The sequence below is a fragment of the Gopherus evgoodei genome, chromosome 23 (assembly GCF_007399415.2).
Source record: "Gopherus evgoodei ecotype Sinaloan lineage chromosome 23, rGopEvg1_v1.p, whole genome shotgun sequence".
Classification (NCBI taxonomy): Eukaryota; Metazoa; Chordata; order Testudines; family Testudinidae; genus Gopherus; species Gopherus evgoodei.
In genome coordinates this window covers 2131791-2153880 of record NC_044344.1, presented here as the reverse complement: position 1 = coordinate 2153880, position 22090 = coordinate 2131791, and the positions used below count along the sequence as shown (strand labels likewise).

At 49.1% G+C, this 22090-nt stretch overlaps 1 protein-coding gene across 2 annotated transcripts in view; it reads right to left on the bottom strand.

The window, feature by feature from the left end:
* The window catches only part of JUP (junction plakoglobin), a 52335-nt gene that overhangs the window by 22359 nt on the left and 7886 nt on the right, over nt 1-22090 (bottom strand). Inside the window, exon 2 of one of the 2 annotated variants that reach the window (XM_030540881.1) lies at nt 21168-21174. The exons of the other annotated variant lie outside the window; for it this stretch is intronic. The gene's annotated coding sequence lies outside the window, so the exon portion shown is untranslated. The remainder of the gene's footprint in view (nt 1-21167; nt 21175-22090) is intronic. 2 annotated transcript variants of the gene reach the window in all.

Genomic DNA, 22090 nt, shown 5'->3' with positions numbered 1-22090 from the left:
ACAACGCTCAGGTCAAGAGTGACCCAGGCTGATGCACAGAGGCAGGAGAGCTGCCTTTTATGGCCACGGTAGGCTCCACTCAGACTTTACTCCCACTCCCAAGGTTTGCAGGGCCCTTTGAGATCAGGAGATCCGTAGTCCGCCCTCCGCATGGCCTGTGACCCAGACACAGAGTCACAACAAGTCAGGGAAGGGAGGGATGAGTCACAGTTTCAGACTTGATAAGAGAAGTGAGCAGCTATTCTGTTGGCTCCACTGGAGCACGAACTTTGACTGGTAGAGGCAGCCACATGCACGTCCAAAGGAGAGGTTTAATTATCACCTTCCACTAATACTCTGAGTCATGCGTGGAAGGAGCTGGACCAGGAGAGCTCTCTGCTGACTGCTCCCCTCCACCCAGGAACAGGTCCAAGCCAAGCAATTTCATGGGACAGCCCAGCCTGCGAAAGCTACAATGCAGCCTTAATCCATTTCGGTGCCTGAGCTGGCAGGAAGTTAGTAAAATCCTGACTCCCATTTCCCTCGGCCGGCTGACTTAGTGGCACATCTGATGTCTGAGTCAGGGCATTGGGTGGCGGCACCAGATCTTAACTGGGGGTTGCACCTTGCTGCGTCGGGACGAGGTCTGCTCAGGATTCGTTACCAAGAAGGTTGCTTTTCCTGCAAGGGCTTGGTGAAAACATGTCTGAGCACCGCCAGCAGTTCCCAGGCAGCCTTGTGCTATAATGAACAGCACAGAACCACGGTCAAGGGGGAACGAATCAGACCCAGGGCCTGGCAAAGCATTCAGACAAACCAACACAGGGACAGAATTCAAAGAGAAGTCCAAATGAAGCTAAAAGTGTTGCCTAGTCGAGTTAGTACAGGAGTCAGGAAATCTGGGTTCTACTATTCCCAGCTCTGCCACGGATTGAATTTGGACAAGTCGCTCCACTTATGCACCTCGGTTTCCCCACCTATAAAATGGGTGAACCACACTGAAAATTAAACCTCGTTAGCTTAGTACTATGAAAGTCTATTAGCTCGCTGAAATCCACACAAAGCTAGTACACAGACACACCCGCTCATCTTCTACCTCCTCTCCCAGGACCATCCCAGGTACATTTTAAGGGCAGTTTTCTACTCTTGTCTGTCTGTAATTTTAAGCTTTAAAGTTGTAATTGTATTTACAGGTTAGGTTACAACTGTAATGACTAGTGCATAATGTCTGCGTATGCAGTAGTAAGAAAGGCAAAGAGAACCACTAATGGAAGCTGCTTGAGCTATTTACTCCCCATCATGTGTCAACGGGATATGCTGGGGGGTGGAGTGGAGATGGGGTTGAACTAATGTAAAGCACCGGGCTCGGGCAGAACACAGGACGTGGTCTCCACACAGCACAGGAGCATTCAGTGCTCAGTGACCTGTTAACAAAAGGTAAGCACAGATCCAAATTTCCAGAAAAAAAAGGCAAGAGTCAATAGCGGACTCAGTGCTGAAAATAGACTGGTCTTACATTCAGCATTTCAGCCCACGTCTCTTGTTATCCTGATAGATTTGAGATACTTCTGTCCCTCTTCTTGCATCTGCAAACAAAGTGAACAGAAACCGCTGGGTACGTAAATACAAAAGGGTCAGTCTGAAAACTGCGCCAAGGTGTGTGAAAAACAATTCTCTTTGCAGCGTCAGGTGGGCAGGATGTAAGTTGCAGGCTGACAGTGATCAGTCAAGGGGACAAATGAAGCAGAGGCAGCCAGGAGACCCTCGGAACAAGGCTCTGAACAGTATCCAGAGACAAATGACATTGTCCTAAAGTAACCACTTATCATGGAAGGGCACCTGAAGGGCTCATCCCAGGGTGAGGCGTGCTACCAATTCCACGTCACAGCATGCACAGCCCTGGTCGCTCCCTGCGAGGACTCCCCCTGCCACAGGGAGGTGGGCCTTTAAGCCACAATAAAAGCAAGGGAATTAGTAAGCCCTGGAGTGAGTATCGACCTACTTCTGTTCCACAGCTTGGTCAGTTGTGTGTGCCACAAAAAACCCATAGCTAGTTCCCAGGGCACCAGACAGCAGGAGCAGGTGGAGGTTTCGCAATCTGGACAGCACTCTGGGGGTATCTAAATAGAAGGAGCTGGAAAACACTTGGCACTTCTCAAATCTTCTCCCACGCCCCAGTGAGGTAGGTGGGGAAAATGGCAGGGAGGTGAGGTGAATCTCACAGCGCCACAGAGGGCTTGTCTACATCAGAAAGTTGCAGCGCTGGTGAGGGTGTTACAGCGCTGCAACTTTGAGAGTGTCCACATCTGCAGGGCATCACCAGCGCTGCAACTCCCTGTTTGCAGCGCTGGCCGTACTCCCGTTTTGTCTCGGGTGTAGAGGATCCAGCGCTGGTGATCCAGCGCTGGTAATGCAATGTAGACACTCACCAGCGCTTTTCTTGACCTCCGTGGAAGGAGGAAGCCTCTGGTAATCAAGCTGGTTTCCTTTCCCGGTTTGCTCTCTCGGTCCCGGAGCCAGCCAGCAAACCGCGGGGAAGGAGACCTGCTTGCTCGGGGTTCCGGGACCGAGAGAGCAAACCGCGGCGAAGCTGGTTTCCTTTCCCGGTTTGCTCTCTCGGTCCCGGAACCCCGAGCAAGCAGGTCTCCTTCCCCGCGGTTTGCTGGCTGGCTCCGGGACCGAGAGAGCAAACCGCGGCGTTCCCGGTTTGCTCTCTCGGTCCCGGAACCCCGAGCAAGCAGGTCTCCTTCCCCGCGGTTTGCTGGCTGGCTCCGGGACCGAGAGAGCAAACCGCGGCGTTCCCGGTTTGCTCTCTCGGTCCCGGAACCCCGAGCAAGCAGGTCTCCTTCCCTGCGGTTTGCTGGCTGGCTCCGGGACCGAGAGAGCAAACCGCGGCGAAGCTGGTTTCCTTTCCCGGTTTGCTCTCTCGGTCCCGGAACCCCCCTTGAAGCCGCCCAACAGCGCTGCAGTGTGGCCACATCTAACACCACTTGCAGCGCTGGTTGCTGTAAGTGTGGCCACTCTGCAGCGCTGGCCCTATACAGCTGTACTAATACAGCTGTAACAACCAGCGCTGCAAAATTTTAGATGTAGACATGGCCAGAGTGTGTCTGGGCCACAACGAGGAACAGAATTTACAAAGGTGTGGCTCGTGTGTTATCCCAAAGCAGAGGCCATCCACAGAGGGAGGAGATAGCCATGAGCATATGGGGCCAAACCCCCAGAAAGTAAGTGTTCCTAAACTGTCTGAGTACACACACGCACACACACAGGAGGACAGGGGGTCAGAAAGAACAGTGGAGACAAGGGGAGGGATTTTCATAGCAGTCTAGGAGATTTAAACACCTTTCAGCAGGATTAATTGAAGTGTCTCAATCCCTTCGCCTACTTTGACAATCTCAACCAAGATGAGGAAGCAGAATGCAAGTGGGTGGTAGTTGAGGCATGGAATTGGAAGCTGAAGAGCTCCAAGAAGCATCGACTGGAGCCTATGGAAGGACTAGGAATGGGTCCAATCAGCCACTGCATGTTAACTCTGCATTGAAATTCAGGTTTTGCTAAAGAGGGGCAATTTTCTATTTAAGGAAAAACAAGGTGTCCCTAGGGTGACCAGACAGCAAGTGTGAAAAATCAGAACAGGGGGTGGGGGGTAATAGGAGCCTGTATAAGAAAGAGACCCAAAAATTGGGACTGTGCCTATAAAATCAGGACATCTGGTCACCCTAGTGTCCCCCAAGGCTAGGTGTAATCCTGAAGGGAATCAGACCATCTGCCTCCCTCCTGCACCGCACAGCATGAGCAGGATGCCCAGCCAGTGGCCAGAAGAAGGAGCAGGTTTTGTTAATTCAGTCTAGCACCTAAGGAGTGCATGAACTATGAGGGGGGCTGGGTACGGAGAGACTGAGCAAATATGTGGACAGTAACTGCTGCTCCGAGAGCTGAAGGAGTGACAGGCACTTATTTTCCAAGTATGCCTGGGTTCAGCTGGAACACTGACTGCTCAGAGCCGCTGTAGTTTTTCCAGTGTAGATGGCAATCATTTGAGCTTACAAATCAAAAGCTAGTCCAGGGGTATTTTACAAGCTTAAATGAGCTGGGCCTGATAAGTTTTGGCTGCAAACAGGATAACAATTTTCAAGGCAGTGCATGTGACTACCTGCTCTAAGAAGCTTTGTACAAACAGTGGGGAAGCCAATGTCCCTGGGACACAGCAGCTAGTCCCTCAACACAGCTAGCCACTCAGAAGTGCAGGCAAATCATGTTGGCTAAAGTACCAGTCTCTTTGAGAGTAGCCCAAGGAGTCTGTTTCCCAGATTAAGACTTCGGGACAGATGTCTGGCACCAGCTTTCTTCCATTCACTCACAGCACTCACCAGGAGGCTTCAGAATGCGCCAGACCCAGTCTTCCAACTGCCCAATTGTTACAGGATAGAGTTAATGGCAAGCAGCTGGAGTGCAGCACGGCCCACACCGAGCAGCTTCGGGAAAGGTGGGAACAGCTGCAGGAGCATGCAGGATCAGTATTGGTTGGGAGGCCACTGGAACAGAGGGGCCAGAGATCATGACAGGGCCAAAAGCAGGTTCTCCTGGCCTCTGTTGGCAAGGTCCCTGCTAGACAACAACAGATGAATGGCAAGGGAGACAGCTGGGAAAACTGCACACCGCAAGATTCTACTTGTTTATAGTGTGGCCTTCCTGGAATTCCTTGCAAGTGTATTCAATTAGTATTATTCAGAGTGAACATGCATCTCCCTTGGGGAGCAGGAGAATGGACTTCCCCCGACCACCACTCACCTCTCTGGGGATGGGGATGAGGAAGGAAGCAGGTTCTATTAAGTTCAGAGCAGCACTGGAAATATGAAATGGCATTTTAGCCTTTTGATGGTCGGAGTGAAAGCAAATGAGGTATATTAATGCAACAAAGAGCCTTGCAAGCAGAGACTCTGTTTGTACTTTGACCTAATTTTCGCCAGAGTTTCATCCATGCTACAGAATAAAAAGTCACATTTCATCTGCCCATCTGGCAGCCTTTGGTCAGAGGCAGGGAGCAAGCTAGTCATTCACACCTTGAGCAGTGTCTTTGTGGGTTTAGGAAGTAACGCGCTCAAGCAAGGAGTGAGCCTGCAGCAAGTGCGCTTCTAGGCACCTGAGCCAGCAGAAAGAACGTCACTGGTTGACTAAGGGTTCGGGAAATGTCACCAGCGCCAGGAACTCTCTACTCTGTGTGGTCCTGCTGTGCTCCCCACGGTATAAGTGCATTGTGAGACCGAGGAGAATCCAGCTCTGTCCCCATGTCAGATCAGGGGGGTTAGCACAGGAAGACTAGTTAAATTCATTCTGCAGGCAGCAAGATACATGGTTATTCTGGCCTCCCAGTTGGGACAACATGCCAAGTGGGTGGTCAACAGTGCCCACCGCGGCAGAGATGCCTGACCGCTGCTGCAGCAGAGGTGGTCAATCGAGAGGTTTGGGCCAGTAATTTGGAGGGACTGGAAGAAAGGACGCCTTTGTCTTCACCCTGTTCATGCAGAGAGATGAGCACAGGGAAGGTATGCTCTGCGCTGCTGCAATCGGAACAGAGAACAAGGTAGCAATGCAACCATGCACAGTCTTCTGTAGAGCAAATTATATGCAAAACATTTGCTCAGCCTTGAGAATCTCTTTCGGTGCCAGGCTGCTCTGCCGCATGCCCCTCATACCAGCTACATGGCCTCCTGCTCCAAAGCAGCAGATACAGAGTTTCTCTCCATGCCTTCCAAGTCAAAGAGAATCCTTTCCCCAGGATATCAGCCCTGGAGAAGTCTCATAGGAGAGCATTCGCTGTCACAAAGGAAAGCCGACCTACAGAGTGCAGGCATGTAAACCAAGATTAGCTTAATTGGTCTGTACATAAAAGGGTTTCCAATACCACAAACACCCTGCTCGGATTTGGAAAGAGCCAGAGACCTTGCGGGAAGATGGGAGGGCAGGCACCAAGAGGAGCTGAAGTGAGATGTGATAAGAGGATCCAGGCAGTGACCACTGGTGCCAAACACTCAGGGTATGTCTACATCTACAATTTTGCAGCGCTGGTTGTTTCAGCTGTATTAGTACAGCTGTATAGGGCCAGCGCTGCAGAGTGGCCACACTTACAGCAACCAGCGCTGCAAGTGGTGTTAGATGTGGCCACACTGCAGCGCTGTTGGGCAGCTTCAAGGGGGGTTCGGGGAACGCGAGAGCAAACCGGAGAAGGAGACCAGCTTCCCCGCGGTTTGCTCTCGCGTTCCCCGAACCCCCCTGCAAACCGCAGGGAAGGAGACCTGCTTGCTCGGGGGTTCGGGGAACGCGAGAGCAAACCGGGGAAGGAGACCAGCTTGATTACCAGAGAGGCTTCCTCAGGTATGCTGGGATACCTGCTTATTCCACGGAGGTCAAGAAAAGCGCTGGTAAGTGTCTACACTTGATTACCAGCGCTGGATCACCAGCGCTGGATCCTCTACACCCGAGACAAAACGGGAGTACGGCCGGCGCTGCAAACAGGGAGTTGCAGGGCTGGTGATGCCCTGCAGATGTGTACACCTCCTACGTTGCAGCGCTGTAACTCCCTCACCAGCGCTGCAACTTTGTGATGTAGACAAGCCCTCAGTCTGGTATTTACCTTAAAGCCATGGGAACATGCTACCATCTCCTCCACTCCTGAAGTGCTTAGCCTTGTTGCTGTGGAGGACAGTTTGAAACTGTGGCCCTGAAGGCGTAAAAACCAGAAGGCAAATTAAAAAAAAAAAAGAATTTAAGTCTTGTGATTTTGGGGGTCAGACTCATAAGTTCTGAGCTAGCAGCACTGCAAGGACCCTCAGGGAAAGCGGAGCACGGACAGGAGCATCACACAAGCGACAGGGTCCTCCTTCCCTGTAACAAACAGGAACCAAATTTTGCTACCAAAAACGTCTGCATTCAGAGATGGGGTCATTACATCAGGACTCATCCATTAAAAAACATGATCCAGGTACCTGCTAGGCTGCTCCCCACGCCCTTGTGGGGTGGTGTAGCAACGAGAAGTCAACAGGAAATGCTTATTATGAGGGGCGGGGGGAGTTTTCCCATTCTATTAGCCTCTACAGCAGTGACACCAGATCTCTCCCAGGAGATCACATGAAGGTCAAGCCCTGCTCCTTTAATGGAGCGCTGGACACTAATACCCAACACGCTCCCATCCATCACGCTGGAAGTGCTCTGCTGCCAGGAGCTCTAGACATGGGCTTGCCACTCAACACTAATGCAGCTCCACATCGTTTGTTGTGCCAGCACAGGAGCTGGAGATATCCAGATAAGAGGATCCACACCTGCTAAGCAACCACCTCCGGACTTATACAACGACCCTGGGCAGCTGTCTGAAGGGTGCGAAGCACCCACTGAACACAGTACAGACGGTAACTGGGAGACAGGGACCAGATCACACTGTGGCAGCTCTGTACATTGACTGGGTCATGGGGCTTACGGCATGAATACAGTGGTTTAGTTTAACAAGCAGTTGGTAAAAAACAGGAAGCGGAACAATGGCTTGAGATTGTTGGCAGATGGGCAGCTCTTATGGGACATCACAAGAGATGTTCCCTTTGATGTTCTACCTCTGACCACCTGCTGAGCTCCCCCAACTAGTCTGTCCCGGGAGGGGCCCAAGCCTGGGAACACAGGAGAAAGAAGACCCACCCTCAACCAGGGAAAGAAAGTTACAGGGAGAGGGACCAACATCTGTCCTAGAACCCACGGCTACAGGCACCAGGCACAGAGAAGCTTCCCTCGGTCTCCACCAGAGGATGGCAATGCTTCTGGGAAGAGTCCAGTCCTGCATATAGACAGTTTAAGACCTTTTTCCCCTTCCCTCCCTCCTTACTGCTGCTGTTACAGATTCAACACTTGGCTTAAGAAGGCTGCTAGTCACTATATCTACCACTGGTCACAGACTCTGGAAGGGCAGAACCATGGGTGCCGAAGCCAATCAGAGCTGATGGTTAAGCTCGGTTAATACACAGGATGCTGCAGCTCAACGCCAGGTCTCGGAGTGGAAGAACTGCACGATTCCATACCAGAAGTCATGGCTTGAGGCCCGGCGCCTGTGGTGCGCAGTCAGAGAGGACAGAGTTACAGTGAGCTCTGTACTTGTGACCCGGGAACCAAGGAAGATGCTGGGAGACTATCCAGGAAGCCGAGATCATCTATTGGACTGTTCCACATCCTCAAAGGGGGCAGCAGCAGCGTGGAATGAAAGTGGACTGTCACCTGGCTTGCTCACCGGAAAGATTCAACAATCACACAAGATACCACCCTACTGAACTGGTTCAATGTAATCACTGCAGAGACGCAGGGCCTAACCTGTGCCTTTTCAACTGCAAGGGTTTGGCTTGGTTACAAGGGCTACTGCTATGCTGACCATTAACCATCAATGATCACTAGCAACAGGGGAAAACCATGGAGATTCCAGACTGGCCAACTGCATGCGCATGTTGGGAGGACATGACACTAGATGTGAAAAGTTTAATACGGGCACAAAAGTGTCAAAACAGAACCAAGTATAAGCTCAGGCCAGATGGTTCAGCCATCCACTCCCCCAGAGCAATGATTTTCTTAAAAAAGGTTTAATTCTTTCCTACTACAATCCTGGAGTCAAGGAGTTTAGAATTCTGACAAGGAGCAGAGGAAGCCACAGCTGGAAAGAAAGAGACTAGAAGCCTATCTCCAAAGTTATTTGATCTGCATCCAGACAGCTCCATCTTTGCACAGATAACGCCTGACAAGGAAGTCTCCAATAAATATGCATCTATTTGCAGCTTGAATGCCTGCGTCTAGCCCTTTCTTTTTGCTCCCTGGGATAAACTTGCCCTTCTTTGTGTTGAGCAGGCAGCAGAATCTTTATTAGAGTTCCAGCTTTAAACTGATTTACCGTTGAGCGACCCCCAAAAAAGCAGCAGAGAAGCTGTAAATATTGTTGCATTAAAAAAAAAAATCTATCCCCAGAGATGCTCAGCTCCTGGTTGTGACACTTGCAGTTGTCAGGCTCAAATCACTCAGAGCCAGCTTCACATGCGGGGGAGATGAGGGGAAAGCAGGACTGATGGGGAGGAGCTATGCATATCAAGGCACAACAAGAGGACACTGTGCCCCCATGCTGGAGTGCGTGACTGCATCCTACCCCACCTCCTTTCAAATCCCAGGCCAATGTTGAAAGCCAGAACTGCCAGCTCCAGTTAAAAGGATTTGAGACTAAGAACACAGGGCTTACCAGAGCACTTTCTAACCAGCAAAACAGGTTAAATGAAGCTCAGGGATATTACATTAACCTCTTGGACAACACAGCAAAACCTGCTAAGCATCCTCTCAGCTTGGAGGCTGAAGAGCCGCAGTGTTTAAGGGTTACACAGTCTAGTAACACTTAGAAATCTTACCTCGTGCTTAGAATTTTTAGAAGATTTCAAACTAAAGGTGTTGACACTGAACATCCTAAAGCACTATGCTGCAGAGGCAGGCCAGTAACTTTAAACACACCTTTGGGTAAGATGGTGTTAAGATGGGGCAGTCCCCCAGTTTCCCCACATTCGGGAGTTTTCAGGGTTTCCTTTGCCATTCTACACAGAAAAACCCGAAGCGAGCTGAGCTGCTCTCCCCTACAGATGAGCGAGCAGCCTCCACTACCTAGTCTGCACACAAAGAGCAGCCCGGGAGAGAACAAAAGGTCCGAAGAGCTGTTGCTCCCCCCACTCAGGAATCGCATTGTTCAGAGCTCTGTGCAAGTAGGATGAGCCTGAGCGAATGTAATTAGTTACTTAGGCCTTTAAAAAGAGGCATTTAAGGCAGTTTGACAAACATATGTAGCAAGAGGCACAGATTCTAAGGCAGGTGATCTCAAATCCTCCCACCAGGAAATTAGATAATACTTAAGATACAACGAGGAGTCCTCGTGGCACCTTAGAGACTAACAAATTTATTTGGGCATAAGCTTTCGTGGGCTACAGCCCACTTCATCAGATGCATGGAGTGGAAAATACAGGAGCAGGTATAAATACATGAAAGGATGGGGGTGCTTTACTGAGTGTGAGGTCAGTCTAAAGAGACAGATTAACTAACAGCAGGATACCAAAGGAGGAAAAATAACTTTTGAAGTGGTAAGAGAGTGGCCCATTACAGACAGTTGACAAGAAGGTGTGAGTAACGGTAGGGAGCAATCAGCATTGGGGAAATTAAGTTTAGGTTTCGTAATGACCCAACCACTCCCAGTCTTTATTCAGGATTAATCTGATGGTATCCAGTTTGCAAATTAATTCCAGTTCTGCAGCTTCACGTTGGAGTCTGTTTTTGAAGTTTTTTTTGTTGAATTGCCACTTTGAGGTCTATTCTTCAGTGACCAGAGACACTGATGTGTTCTCCTACTGGTTTTTGAATGTTAGGATTCCTGAAGTCAGATGTGTCCATTTATTGGCCATGTACATAGCAGAGGAGCATTGCTGGCACATGATGGCCTATATCACACTGGGAGGTGTGCAGGTGAATGAGCCCCAGATGGCGTGGCTGTCACCTGCACATCTACCAATGCGATATATGCTCATGCCCAAATAAATGTGTTGGTCTCTAAGGTGCCACAAGGACTCCTGTTCTTTTTGCAGATACAGACTAACACAGCTGCTGCTCTGACACTTAAGGTACAGAAAGCAAGGAAGAGAGAAAGAAGCTAGAGACAAGTGCTGGTCTCTAGAGCCCCCAGGAACAGTGCCACACCTAGGGGAAGGAGAAGGGCTTCTCCCTTCTCTCTCCATGTTCACGTCATAGCCCAAGTCCCAACCTGCAGAGGGCTGCACATGTCCAATTCATACTACACTTCCTGGAGGTGATCTGTAGGCCCCAGAGGTCAGAAAAGTCCATCACACCTCACTATCTCCTCCCCTCACACAACAGTGAAAGTATTAGACAAAAAACCAATTTCTTCTTAGTGCTGAGCCCTGATCCCAGCCTGTCTGTGACCTTACACACACCCCCCCCACTGAATCCACTCCCATTTGGGGGAACCACCCACTCTACCCAGCAATATCATGGATTGACTCAGGGCAGTCCTGAATCCATGAGCCCCCCTCCAGCATTTCTGACTTCATGTGGCCTGGCCTGGCAGCCCCTTCCTCAGCCCACAGCAATGGGAGAGGTCTCCAGCAGGGCTTCTTTAGCATGGAAGATAGCAAAAAGGCCTATGCATTCACACACAGGGGGAGCAATCAAGATATCAACCATAACAGGGGATTAAAAACAGGACATTTTGTCTTGCAATGAACACAACTTCCTGCTAACTTTGCGGAAAATAATCAGGGATACGATTTGGCACTGAAGGTATCCCAAAAGCGTGTAGAGCAACCCCACTGGAGCACCAGTCAAATCCTTTCTGTGAGGTATAGAAGCCAGGAAATCTTTGGGATCTCATGACAGCATTTGTGGCCCTGGAACAGCACTTAACACAATCTCTCCACACTCCTCAGAGGGAGGTAAGTGTCTATGGGATGTATATAGGTGCCTAAAGATGCAGACAAGTGCCTAGGTGCCCAGCTCCCATGGGTGTTATCCCACCACATGTCCAACTCCCGTGAGCTCTGATGGAATTTTCAGAAGTGCCCAGGGGCCTAAGTACTTTTAAAACTCTGGCCCTAAAGCACTGTATAAGTTAAGGTGATCTACAAGGTCTGAATGGAGCCCATATTGCTTGGGGGGGGGGGTCAAAAAGCACACCCATGCCCTGTCCACACCTTCCTATGCCACCCTCTAAGGCAGAGATTGGGTAACTTCAGGTGCAGGTCAAAACTGCTTTTCCTCTTTTTTTTTTTTAAAAAGGCTGCAATATTTACAGCTAATGAAGCTCAGATAGAAAGCACGGCAAATGCAGTGCTCTATAAAAGACCAGTTGCTGAGGTCATGAAAGGGGTACCTTCCCAGAAGGAGAAACAAGGATGGGACAGAGAGAAAGCAGCTTTTCAAGATTCCATCAGCATCAATGAAAAATAAAAGCATTACATATATAAAAAGAGTCAGACCTTCGATAGTTTAAACTATTTCAATGGAGGCTTTACAGGGAAGGAAAGTGGAGGAATTCAAAGGGAACGGAGGGATCTTTAATGAGGAGACTTGTGTGTTACAGGAGCAGTGATCTTTTAAAGAAAGCTGAAATAGCACAATGTGATTCACTCCCTCTCCCCACAACCCCCACTCTGCTAGCTCTGTCCTGATCATCCACACAAACAAAGGAAATGAATTCCTCTGTTCTCCTGGCATGTTCATACTGTACTGGAACCTTCCCCCAGCTTCCCATGTCAGGCAGATGAACAATGATCAACAGGCTCTTGGATAACGTCATTCCGAGTTGCTCAGAAAGAGGGGAAGGGGCCTTTGGAGACAGGCCAGCTGACTGGGGGAGGTTATTACAAAATGGTATTTTTTAAATGCCATCACTGGGAGGCAAAGGTCATTTCCAAGACTGTTGATAGAAGGCTACAACAAAGCAGCCTCCCTCATGCACACAGCGGCGTGCGCATTTCTCACGCATTCCTTCACACAAATCGCAGCTGACACCAAGAGCCACCCTCCAAACTGCGCCTTTCTCTGCAGTTACCTGTTTTGCTTGGTTGCAGCTCTCCATCCATGGAGCTCACAAGAACAGATGCAAGAGATGAGTGCATGTTTCAAACTCTGGAAGTGCCTTGGCTTCACCCAAGTTAATAGTTATTGATAACCCCCCCACCTACAAGTCTAGTCAAGGCTGTAATATTTCATCATCATATTTCATACGCTGACAAGGGGTTATGTACAGGCGAGTCTCATCTTACACGCATTTAACACACGCAAACTCAGCTTTGCGTGGTCGGCAAAAGAGAGAAAAACAACAATTTCAATACTGTACCTGTAGTGCAGGCGATTCCGCCCGCCATTACACTCAATGTAACTTTGACCATACGCGATTTTCGCTTTACGCACTGACAGCGGAATGTCACCCCAGCGTAAGATGAGACACGCCTATATGAATAGCTTCCACAACTCTCCCTTTATAAGAATATGCAGGGCTGGTCATCACAAGCATCTTCCCCCAGCAAGTGGAGCATACAACCCTCCTGAAAGCTGTTTGAGACACACATCTCCTTTAGGTCTTTTGCTGAAGTTTGGTTATTGTAGGTACATAGCAAACGGGAGCTGAAATGGCCAATCGTTGGGCCACCACTGCGGTAGCTGTCTGCATGTTTTCCTTACCTCCTGCAATTTGTTCTGCTTTCTGCCACACTGAAGCAAAAGCCCCACACAAGGGAAGGGCAGGGAGCTAGCATCTGCCAGACAGCATGCAGCTCAGCGCATTATCTCACTGCCATATGTACACATGGGCATGCTCAACACAAGAAGCCGATCGGCCTGTTCTATTGTGTCTCATGCTGATGATATTTTCCATTGGATTAAGCCTCGGAAGCAGTGAGTAACTCAGCCATGAAGAGACATTTCAGAGATGCCAAAGCCAGAAGGACCATTAAATGATCCAAGACTGAGGGCTTGTTTTTCAGAGGATGTTATATTTCCTCCAGTTATTGAGCCCAATAACGTGTTCATTTGTGTTTGGCTAAAGCCTTTTCCAGAAAGGCATCCAGAGATTAAGAACCCAGCACTGCCCTTGGCCGTTTGTTCCAATGGTTAATCAATCACCTGCACTGAAAAATTTGTGCCCATTTTCTAGCTGATTTCAACTTCCAGCCATCAGTTCTCATTCTACCTTTCTTCGCTAGATTAGAGATCCCATTACTACCTGGTGTTCTCTCCCCATGAAGGCACTTCTATTAATCTAAATCACCTTTTTGATCAGCTAAGCGGACTGCGCTCTTCAAGTCTCACTGGAAGGCATTTTCTCTAGGCCTCAAATAATTTTTGTGGCTCTTTTCAGCAGCCTCATCCTATAAAACATGGACACAGAACTGGACGCAATATTCCAGTAGCGGTCTCACCAATGCCATAGGCAGAGATAAAAGTCACCTCTCTGACCCTATGTGCTACTCCCCCGGTTTATCTGCAAATGGAGAGTGAGGGTATGTCTACATCTACAATTTTGCAGCGCTGGTTGTTACAGCTGTATTAGTACAGCTGTATAGGGCCAGCGCTGCAGAGTGGCCACACTTACCGCAACCAGCGCTGCAAGTGGTGTTAGATGTGGCCACACTGCAGCGCTGTTGGGCGGCTTCAAGGGGGGTTTGGGAAACGCGAGAGCAAACCGGGGAAGGAGACCTGCTTGCACGGGGGTTCGGGGAACGTGAGAGCAAACCGCGGGGAAGCAGGTCTCCTTCCCCGGTTTGCTCTCGTGTTCCCCGAACCCCCGAGCAAGCAGGTCTCCTTCCCCGCGGTTTGCAGGGGGGTTCGGGGAACGCGAGAGCAAACCGGGGAAGGAGACCTGCTTGCACGGGGGTTCGGGGAACACGAGAGCAAACCGGGGAAGGAGACCTGCTTGCACGGGGGTTCGGGGAACGCGAGAGCAAAGCGCGGGGAAGCAGGTCTCCTTCCCCACGGTTTGCTCTCGCGTTCCCCGAACCCCCCTGCAAACCGCGGGGAAGGAGACCTGCTTGATTACCAGAGAGGCTTCCTCTGGTTTGCTGGGATACCTGTTTATTCCACGGAGGTCAAGAAAAACGCTGGTGAGTGTTTACACCTGATGACCAGGGCTGGATCACCAGCGCTGGATCCTCTACACCCGAGTTTCAACGGGTGTACGGCCAGTGCTGCAAACAGGGAGTTGCAGCGCTGGTGGTGCCCTGCAGATGTGTACAACTCCTAAGTTGCAGCGCTGTAACTCCCTCACCAGCGCTGCAACTTTGTGATGTAGACAAGCCCTGAGAGAGCCACACAGGAATAAGGTGCGATGCCCAGATACGTGCAGCGCTGTAATGATGGAACACCCTCACATGGTCCATCCTTGAGTGGCTGAGAAACTCCATTTTACATCTCCTCTCCCTGCCCCACCCCGGCTGGGGAGGGTGGAGTGTTATGCATGTTCTTTCCTGCCCCCACTGCTTGGAAGGCAGGGACTCCTGGTAACACTGGGTGGGGCACCGTTGCTAACATGGTTGATCTACACACTCAGCAGCATCTCCTGTGCAACAGGGAAAGTGCTCCTGCAATCACAGCTGACTGGGGCACCAGTCAAACCAGGCCTCTTGGCCTGCATGCAAGTTGTAGTAAGTACTGCTGTACCGGGGGACAACAGACAATCATGATTAATGCCAACTCCTATGTGGTACTCATGCAGGTCAGCTACATTCATCCCCAATACTGCATCAGGGCAATCTTTAGACCAATCAGCAGGCCTTTGCCCACGGGGAGCTGGTTAGAACCCAGCCTGCTAACCTGATTCCACTCTACCCTGTGAGCAGAAAGAAATGCGAGTTCTTTTCCCAGTGGGAAGGCTGAAGGAATCTTTAGCAATTTTACAGAGCACCAAGGTGACTGGCACACCAGAAGCACACACGTTCTTTGAGAACACCACACACAGAACCCTCCCACACCCTTCTGTTAGCTACTTACCAACCATTTGGCTGAAAGAGGTCACTGCAGAAGTTTCCATTTTTCAATCATAACTATTCCACTGCTCTTGCAGGCCAAACCTGTCGCACCCCAGGGACTCTCGTAAGCTTTGGTAATGTATTTTTGCTGTCAGATGTGTAAAGGAAAGGAAGCCACTCCCCTTCCCTCTATTTCCCTCCAGCCCACACTCTCTTTTCCCAGGTTAAGAACCGTGGTGCCACCCCATTACTGCATCTTCACTTCGGCAGCAACATCACCCTCCCCAAGGTTAAGAGTCAACAGGGACTAGTCTCGTTTGTTTTAATTGTGCATGCATGCCCCATTATTAAGAGCAAACTCCAAAGGCTCTGGTAATTACCACATCAGAATAACTAGAGGCAAAATTACATTAAATGTGTATGCTTCTGTGTTAAGCCCTTTCCCCAGCCCCTGACCTGCTTTCCTATTAACAAGACGTTTGGGAAAGAAATCTGTTTATATTAACAAAGCTGGAGAGAATCCCTGGGACGCATACCAGCTCTTCCAAGCCAGTCAGCTGTGCTTGGGGACTTCCCAACATCCCTGAAAACAAATATGGGGCCCAACCTTCAGCATTTTAGCGGAGAGACTAGTTAGGCATAGAGGAGCAGCACCACCTGAACCCTGGGAGCAGACATGACACCCCAGGAGGAAAAGCACCACGTCTTCATTACCCCATGGTGTGATGTTTGAGGCTGTCCCCACTTTAGCTATCTACGTAAGACACCTGCAGCACTCCCCTGCCTCAGTTACAAGGAGTTCTGGTGATGCACACCACAGCTTCTGCTGCACAAGAACAGATGAATGGCGTTTGTGCCTCCACACCTGCTATGCTGCTAGAAGTGAGGTACCGGTGCTTTCTGGGAAAGTGTGGCCGGTCAATAGTGCCTCAGTACGTGTTGAATGCCCAGCAGGACACAGAGCTGCCCCATGTGTTGCTGGCATTATGCCCTGTCCTGCCACAGAGAGCTGGCGAGAGTATCGGCCAAAGCAGTAACCCAAGCACAAGGAGGGAGGGGCCGTCCATCTACACAGCGGTGGAAAGAAGCAAGCCAGACCAACTGCAGAAAGACAACCATGCGGCAGATTAGGCCACCAACTCCTAGTCTCGAGGTGGGCAGGGACACAGCTGGATTTAAAGCCAGACATGCTCAGTTACAAGCCCAGCTGAAAGCTGTAGTGGGGACAGGATCTAAGTATCAGAAATGCTGCCTCCACTAGAACCCCCATACAAACATGTTCTAGGTACATCAAAGTCTGGAGATCTGCAGAACTGTCCTATGGAAACACCAAAAGATGCTAAGATCAGAACCCCAGTGTGCTAGGTGCTGCACAGACAAAGAATAGAGTCCCGGCCCCAAGGAACAGAAATAGAGGAAAGATCTACCCCATTGCAGTGTCAGGGAACAGACAGAGATTAAGCAATTTGCCCAAGCACATATAGGGAGGGTTTGGCAGAGGCAGGAAATGAAATCAGAGCTCTGGAGTCCCAGTCCAGACCCTTAACCACAAGCCCATCTTCCTTCTCCACAGAGCAGCACAGAAAGGCGGGGGTTAGATACTTAATAGCACAAGGCAAAGGTTGAAACGAAAACAGAAGAGGTTAGTGGTATACAGAAACATAACATGGCTAGGATTCATTCAAACACATACCGAAGAGGCAAGTTTTAGGCAGGGGCTTAAAATAAAGGCAATTAAAAATAAAGACGCCACTAACGAAGCATGTTCCTGTCAACCCCTCAGTCGCTTAGCGTGCAAGTGCTCCCCATCCCCCCAAGATGGGGCAGACAGCTCTCTGGGGCAGGGGTCATCTCTTCCTCCATTTGCACGGAGCACCATAAGGCTGTATCCCCCAGGGATTACCCCTAGATTCACAATAGACCCAGCATTTCCCACGGCCTCCTCGAAGCCACACTCAGCGCTGCTCCTTGTGTAGGATCGGAAGGAGCCATCTGTGCTCCTCGACAGGAAAGGCATTTGATTTTAAAATTTAATAGCAACCCTTTCTGCGTACAAGGATGTTCTCTCGTTGGCCGGAGAAGCTGGGGCTTCTCATGGGGACGCACCTTCTGGTGCAGGAAATCACTATTGGCCCTACAGCATGAGGCTCAGCTTCCTTCTCACCATTCACATTTCCTGGGGAAAAAAAATCAGCAGTAGCTACACTCAGCTGTCACCAGCGAGTTTTATCAGACGGAAACAAGCAAGAGCGCTTGGCTCAGAGCTTGACACCATGCTGAGAGACTCTACAAGCCTGGGATGGGCGCCTTGGAGAGTACATTTCTCTACGCCATTGCGGTCACAAGGCTGAATCTTAGTAGGTCTCAGCTGACATTAACAGAGGTGCAGTTGCCCTACACGGTGACAAAACATTCTCCCTCTGTGCTCCAGCAAGGACACCTGGCCATCACCTCTCTCAGGCAGAGACCTTTGTCTCTCTCACTGCTGACCAGAGGTTTCTCCTGGCTGTACAGTTTCCCACCAACACGGATATCCCCAGCAAGCCAGACTGTCTAACCAGGCCAGCATCTGCACTGTGTTTTACTATTCGCAGGCTCTGAACAGCGTCATTTCCCACAGCTGTGAGTTACCACCCAGCTGTGTGCAAGCACATTTATTCTTAAGGTGAAAACATCAGCGAAAGCACATCAAACCCAATAAAAGAATCTACAGACATGCTAATAAACGTACCAGAGATCACCCCACAACTCTGCAGGGGCTCTGGTAAAGGTCAGTCTTTCAAACCCCACCAAATGGTTCTTCTGTGCTGACAAGCTCAGAACTGCTTTAGCTCAGAACAAGCACCCCCACGCATGTGTTAAGCTTTCCGCTACACAGCCTGAGCCTTTGAGCTTCAGATGCCAAAAACCAGGTAATCAATAGACACTGGCCCCTTCCTCAGAGGGGAACTTCAAAAGGCTGGGTTTGTGCATAAATGGGGGGGGGGTTTCATTCACCCCCCCCCCAGACATTTCCCAGTAAATCCATTTCACATATATTGTCCCCGAAGATCATTCTAGTCTGCACATTGTTCGCTACAGTCCTTTCACCAACCAGGCCCCCCAATAATACAAAACCTTCACATTTAATACGAAGATATTTAAACTAATTCAATAAGGCTTTTCAAGGATATTGCAGAGAACTGCCACAACTGTCACACTTTCATTTAAGGAAACCAACATCAAGTGTCAGGAACAGAAACCCTATATGCGCCGATTTTCTCATTAATGACCGTTTGTTCTTGTTGGAAATATCAGTGGGACAGATGAGAGAACTTGCCATTTGCCCGTGAATAGGAGATTCTGGCATGCTTGCTTGAGCTGCCCATGACTCCAGAACAATACAATTAATCACAATAACTCCATCTGGAGAAGATAGATTTTATTACTTTTAAAAAGCTACAAACAAATAGCTCCCTAAGAACACAATAATTGCAGGCTTTAAATTTAGGTTTTGAGGCACTCGTGTGCTATTTCCAGCTTGGATAATGGCGAGAAAAACACAGTATTTCTGCAGCACAGTCCCCATTTTACAGCCAAGAAAAGAATTCAAGAGGGGAAAACAAAAGAATTTGGGGGCTGTTTCATTTCTACATGCAATCCACATTACATCTGCAGAGTTCAGATGTTTCATAAGAAATTATAACCAACACCAGTCAGCGCCCAGCCTGTCCAAGCAAGTTAATAGTTTGCCACTAGTGCCCCGCCTGCATGTCAGAGTGATTACTAGGAGGTTGTTTAAAGTGGCCAAAGGTCTTTTTACCACCAGCTAAGCAAATGCACTTCATGCAGTGATATGGCTAAGTAACTCAATGCCACAAAGCAACAGTCTGTCCAAAGGCAGCATGGCTCCACATTCCCGATATAGTAGCCGCAGACAGATGTGACACCCGCAGAAAACTATACAGCTGCCCCTTTCTTACACCACAAGTTTGCTAGCAAAAGGATGCAACTGACATATGTGGATCCTAATTAGGAATTGTAGTTTTTTCCAAAACCAAATGAGCCTTCAGAGAATTCACAACAGCCACACTCATCTGTTAACAAGTCTCATCTGTCTTCAGTGCACTGGAAAAAAACTTGAGCAGAGTTCACCCTTTCCAATTTCATCGTGTAGCTGGAGAAAGAATTATCTTTCTGGAGCTGGAAATGGTCTCCCACTCCTGCCAAGGTCTGCTGCAGAACAGCAGCAATATTTTTCATCGAGAGAGCTCAAGGCGCTTCACAAGGAGAAGGCAAAGTTGGGAAACTGAGGCAGAATTGAAGCAACTCGCCAATGGTCACAGCAGACAGAAGATTCTAGTTTCAGCTTCTAGATCAGTATTCTCCCTCCCCACTGACAGTGCCATGCTGCCACAACATCCCAGGCCTGGTGTGAAGTATGGCTGCTGTTTTTATTTATTTTTACAGCTGTTCATGGATAGTGGCTTTGGTCAGCCGGGTGCAGAATATTCAAAAAAACATTTAGCAACCCAGATCACTTTCACCTGGCTGTCCCATTCTGCCTCAGGAGCGGGCACAAACCTGGCTGTCCCATTCTGCCTCAGGAGCGGGCACAAACCACAGTCTCTCACTCAATATGCTGAAAAGAACCTTGAGACACATTTGGTTTAAGTACCGAGAAGCCAAAACTCTCAGTGCACTGGAGCTAATGACGCAAATGCATCTGTAGACAACAGCATCTGTATTAAGAGTTTCAGATTGAATGCCACGCCCCCTGCCCTTTCTGTAGAAATGATTTCAGAACAAAGTGACTGAAGCATTATGAAATGCCTGAAGGCCTGACAGAATCTGCAGAAAAACTAATCTGGGATGGCAGATTTAGAAAGATATTTCAAACCTCCATCTAATTACAAACATCTTTGTGTCTGACAACTGTTTCCCCAGCATAGCTGGTTATGAAATATACATTATTCCTACACAAGAGAAGTGGGAGGTCTGTTTGTCAAAGAGATTTCAGACAAGAGCACAGCAATATTCCTAGGCTGCGTATTAAACTTCAAAGCTAGAACTGCAGTTGTCACTTACGTGTTTGTTTCAAAAGAGGTCTAAGTGCTGAAAAGAAAATTCCTGCTTTGCAGACACAAGTGTGTTTTATTCTGTAAACACCTGTAGTATCAGTATGGTTCAGTGCGGAGCACTAGATCATCCTAGGACAAAATCATGGATTCAGTTTCAACCAAGGCTATTTATGCAGCACCACTAATGCTTTACAGATTGGTCATTGGTGATCCCTGCCCCAGAGATCTTCAGATACTAAGGTGATGGGCATGAGGCAAAAACCTAGACCGTGGAGAAAGAACTTACAACAGAAAATCAGATCTCTGGTCTTTCTGAAACAGCTCTGCAAGTTAGAAGATACATTAGGAGCACTCTCCAAGGAGAGAGGCTGAAAAACGCCTCCCCCCATCACCCAGCTAATGCTGTTCCCTCACTAAATGGGTCCTAATGGTCTTGTCTGCTAAGCACTTAGTGCCTGCGCTTCCCATCCACAGACCCCAGAGCACTTCGGGAAGGTGGGCCCGCGTCTCCCCAAAGCCACACAACAAGGGCGTGAGAGAGTGGAGAAGAGAAGTCCAACAACTTCCTGTTTCATCATGTACGACTGCTGACTACCTGCGCCCTTCACTACCACAGCGTATGTCTTACTGCAAAGCAGTTTCAGGTACTCTGAGAATGAGAAGGATCATACAAAACCTAATTCTATTCCAGCTACCAGCTTACGTGCCTAACCTGAAACATTTCCCCAGCACTTTCAGATTCCAAAATTAATGTGACATTCAACTGACGTTTGACAAGCTGATTAGACCAGGCAAGCTTATGCCTGAAAACATTTACATCTTTAGATGAGATCAGTAAAACTGTCAGAGCCAGGACTTGCAGCTACCTGCTATGTGCTTTTTGGTTATACGCTACACCGGGTCAGGAAGGAGCAATCGCTGCAGCGAAGGCAGGGCAGAGTTCTTTTTTAATTTGTCAGTGAAGAAAGCACCTCCCTTTGCGAGAGCACAAACAGTTTCTATAGAATTCCTCTCAGCCATTACTGTCAAGAACCAGCAAGGAAACCCAGTCTAGCCAAGCCAGATCTTCGCTATTTGCCAGGGAAGCTTCCCCGCTAGGGCTTACCACAACCAGCTAACACGTGTTAAACTATGACCTTGCCTTGTCCACACTGGGATTTCACACGTGTTTGATGACATGTTAGGTAACATGTTAAAACACTCACTTCTTTCCTAGTGTGGACATTGCTTAAAGGAACAACAAGCAACTCATCCCCTCTTCACAGCAGCCCTGCCACACTGGTTTTACTCCACAGCCCCAGGGTTCCAAGTTCCTGAAATATTTTGCACTTGGGTTTTGGCAATTGCCGCTGTGCAAACGGCGCACACACTTTTAAAGCTGCTTCCGTCAGGTTTTGAGGATTCTTTTGCCAGTTTTTCTACATGCAGATACAATACTCCTGCTACCCCACATGATCATCAACTCCAACCGCTCCTCCGAACCACCTGCTATGTGTGTCACGCTGGATGGGGGAAGTG